Here is a 4,630-nt window from a genome sequence, read left to right on the forward strand (position 1 = left end):
AGCACATGACAGAAAACACATAATGCACCAAAGCAGTGTGCCTCACAACAGGCCCTAAAGCAAAACAACATACCCAAAACACTAGTAATAGGTGACTCCATAGTCAGGCACAGAGATGTTCCACTCACTCGGCTGGACAAGGGGAAGGTTACTGTCAGTTGTCTGTCAGGTGCTATGATCTGCCACATAAACAAAAGCACTTACATCACTCCAGAACAGGTACATATATGACGTGTTCTTTGTACATGTCAGTGTGAATGATCTGAGACATACCTCCCAGGACAACATGACAAGAGATATATAGTAGCTCTATGATCATGTAGCCCAGGCTGGTATGACCCTGACCTTGAGTAGCATCTTACCTTCACCTACATGATACTGCAATATAACAGAAAGATGATAAACTTCAACAATTGGCTGAGCTTCTGGTGTCATTCAAAGGGGATCCAGTCTCTGTCTGCCTGTGATGACATGATAGACAAGCCTCGTTGCTTCTCTACAGATGGTTTGCACCTTTAGCCCCTATGCTTCTGAATACTGGCCAAGGCTCTTGCTATCCCCATATTACCTTTTTTAGGCAAGGCTCAAAGGTTCATAGGTTCATAGGTAGGTACTAGGCTATCAGCCCTGGGGCCTATACAAGCCCAGCCAAAAAGGTACCCTGGCTTTTGCCACCCAAGAAATGTATTTGCCTGTGCCACTGTCGAGCAGAGACTCAGAAGTGAACCCAGGGTGAATTTCTCATTTCCCATCCAATCAACAAGAATTTTCTTGAAGAGTGCTAATGAAGAGCTTTGTTTGATATAGATAGGTAGTATATTCCGGAGTATGGGAAGTCTCTGTGACAGGAATCTATCCCTTTGGCATGTTCTGTTTTTTGTGGTGACAACATTTAGGTCCCTAGAGCGTGTAGCTCAGAGGGATTGGGATTTCTTTAAGTGGAGCATGTCCAACAGCTCTGGGTTTGACATAGCTTTGTATGTTAAGCAGAGATCACCTCTGAGTAGGCGATATGCGATGGAGTAAAGCTGGAGTTTTTTGAGACGGTCTGTGGAGGGCATGTTTTTGAGGCTGGTAATTCTCTTTGTGAGGTATTTCTGTGGCCTTTCCAGTTGTTGTAGATGTCTTGTGAGGTACATACCAAAAGGGGCGTTGTACTCTATAATGGGTCTAATGAGTGACGAGTAGAGGGGAACAATGACCTCTTTTTTCCTGGATGAGAAACCTTTTGTGATGAGGTGTGCCACATAGAAGGATTTCCTGACTACTGTGGTGATGTGATTATCAAAGGAGAGACTACTGTCCACCTGTGTCCCAAGGTTTCTTATCACACTTTCGGTGTTAAGTATACTACCGCCTATGTTGCAGTTCATGGGTACAGAGTTTTTACCAAAGGGGATGACAATGCACTTTTTGGCATTGAGCTTGAGGCCATGGCTTTGACACCAGGCATCTGTCTCAGTGAGGCCCTTTTGTAGGATGTCCACATTGTTAGTGGTTTTGATTATGGCTCCTAGTTTGCAGTCATCTGCAAAATTCATTAGCCAAAAACATTCTGTATGTCAGGGAAGTAGATACCAAACAGGGTAGGACCCAGGACTAAACCCTGTTGTACTTCACTTGTCACTGGTCTGAAGTTGGATTTGGAGTCTGCTACTTTCACAGTGTGGGTTCTGTCAGTGAGCCAGTTGGCAACCCATCTTTTGTCATAGGGATTTATACCTAGTTTAGTGAGTTTATCCATAATTTCAGAGTGGTGGATGGTGTCGAAATCCTTGGCAAGATCAAGATAGGCTGTGTGAACCACCTTACCTTGTCTATGGCTTTGGTGACTGCTTCAAAGAAGTCTATCAGGTTTAGGAGACATGATCTGCCTTTTACAAACTCGAGCTGGTTGGCGTCCTGAGTTTGGAGATTACCAATGGCGTTGCAGACCAGGCTCATCAGGCTAATGGGGCACTAGTTCCCGGGGTCTGTGGTGGCTCCTCCCCCATGTAGTGGGATAACTGTCTCTGTGCACCATTCAGCAGGCACAAAGCCTGAGGTGAGGCTATAACTGAACATGGTACTTAGGTGTGGTGCCAGTTTGTTCTGTAGTTCATGTAGAACGCTGCCTGGGATGTTGTCTGGTCCCATGGATGCTGTGTTCCTGGCTTTGGAGAGTGCGTTTTTTACCTGTGCAGCTGTGATTAGAAGAACTTTGCATTCTTCCGGTATAGAGATGGGCTCTTTCATGGGTGAGAGGGGAGTAAACTTAGTACTGAACCTATCTGCCAGAATGTTGGCAATATCAGTTGGGTATGTATATTTAGTGCCATTGTGCTGTAACTCAGAGCAGATCTGAGTGTTGCCATTGAGAGTCTTGACAAAGCTATAGAATGCTTTGTGGTTGTCTTTAGAATCAGTGGCGATTTTGTTTTCATAACTAGCTTTGGAGGATTTTATCAGGGATCGCAGCTTCTTACTGATGCTGATAAGGGAGCTCCTCCACTCATGGGATTTTACTCTCTTTTGCAACAGTTTCTTCTTTCTATCGAACCACCAGATTGGCTTCCTTTTTTTTGGAGGATAGCATCTTGGTTCTGTTTGGGATAGCACGATCCATGCACTCATGTAAGTGCTTATAAAGTGCAATTGTATAGGATTCAATAGTCGTCACTGTATTGTCCATCTGCATGGGTGTCATGAAGTTCACCACTTCTGTCTTAAGAAGCATGAAGTCGGCTTTGGAGACATTTTTTAACATGGTTTCCTTAATGAGGGGTGGGGGCAGAATGTGGATATGTAGGGTAATTAGCTTATGGTTGGACTGGACCAATCAGGTGTGGAACACTGGTCACTCAGGACAAACCAAACCCCGCAACCAACACAAATAACCACAAAGCGAGCTAAATGCTACTCATTGCCAGAAGTCTCAGCCTCCAAATGCACACACTCAAGGCACTTCTCAGTATGGAGAATATTGATATCTGTGCAGTAACAGAAATCTAGTTCAAGGCCCCAGACAGCACACCAGCACTACCAGGATACTACTCATTCCATACCTTCCAGCATCAGGACCTGGATCATAGCACATAGGGTGAGGAATTATCCATATTCATCAAGGATACCTACACCTCTCTCTACATGCTCACTACAGGATATGTACCCATAGAATGTTGCACTGCAACGTTCTTCGCACTCCACAGGGGTGGGATCACAAAAGACCCTTAACATTCATGCTCTATGAGCCTGACGAGTCTGATCTGCAAGGCAATGGAGCCAATCATAATGGAAGTCAACAATAAAGACATTGGGAACCTTCACACAGCTGAGCACACCCAGTTTGGCTTTGTCAAATGCAGATCACGCCTCCTGAACTGGGTGGATTTCTTTGAGACAGTTACCCAGGCTACAGATGATTGAACGGAGCTCCATTCAGCCTACCTATACATCGCAAAGGCCTTTGACACCATTGCCCAGTCAGGTATCATAGATGAACTCACCAACCTGGGCATAAATCCATACATCACAAGATGGATTGCAAACTGGCTCACAGATAGATCCCACAAATTAAAAGTTGCTGGCTACATGTCAGACTCTAAACCGGTAACAACTGGTGTCTCCCAGGGTTCAGTCCTGTGGCCCCTCCTGTTTGGTATAGACTTCTCAAAAGTACATGCCAACACAGGAGGGTTGTGGATGGCTAAGTTTGCTGAGAATTGTAAAGTGTTTGTCATAATAGATTCCCTGGATGACACAAATATTCTCCAGAAGGGACTCTGTATGACAGATGTGTGGTGTCAGAATCATGGCCTTAAGCTCAATGTGAAAGAATGCATAATAATCCCCTTTGGGGAAAACAATGTACCCACAAACTACCACATAGGTGTTACCCCCTAAAAACTGACAAGGTAATAAGGGATCTGGGGACACAAGTAGATATTCATCTTTCCTTTGACAACCATGTTGCCAAAGTGATTAGGAAATCCTATGTGGCCCACCTAATCAACAAAGGGTTTGCTTCAGGATCAAAAGAGGTAGTGGTGGCCCTCTACTCTTAAGTCATCAGACCCATCATTGAGTACAATGCATCATTTTGGATGTACTCGACTAAGCATATCCAGCAGATGGAGAGACCACAGAGGTACCTCACCAAGAGGATTACTGGCCTCAAACAGTTGTGTTATGCAACACAACTAGTAAAACTAAATCTGTTCTCCATTGCATACCACCTACTCAGAGGCACACTCTGCCTAACATACAGAGCCATGTCCAGCACATAACTGTTGAACATGCTCCATCTACGGATAACAAAATTGAGTTGCACTACACACTCCAGGGATATGAACCTCATCACAACAATGAATACAACATGCTGGTGGGATAGAGTACCATCCTAGACACTTGCCTTACTGTGGAACAGAGTCCCAATGTACATCAGCCAGAGCCCCTCACTGACACTCTTCAATACGAACCTTGATGAGTGGATGGGAAACAGACAATTCACGCCAGGCATCACATCAGCAGCACCACTAGAAAGGAGCTTAGGGTACTAACTATTAGAACTAGGGCTTAGAAGACTAACCAATGGGGTGGTGAAAGCTGCACAACTTGCCTAGGCTAATATGTGCCTTCGTGAAGATAGGTC

The sequence above is a fragment of the Protopterus annectens genome, chromosome 4.part0 (assembly GCF_019279795.1).
Source record: "Protopterus annectens isolate FY-2018-M chromosome 4.part0, PAN1.0, whole genome shotgun sequence".
Classification (NCBI taxonomy): domain Eukaryota; kingdom Metazoa; phylum Chordata; order Ceratodontiformes; family Protopteridae; genus Protopterus; species Protopterus annectens.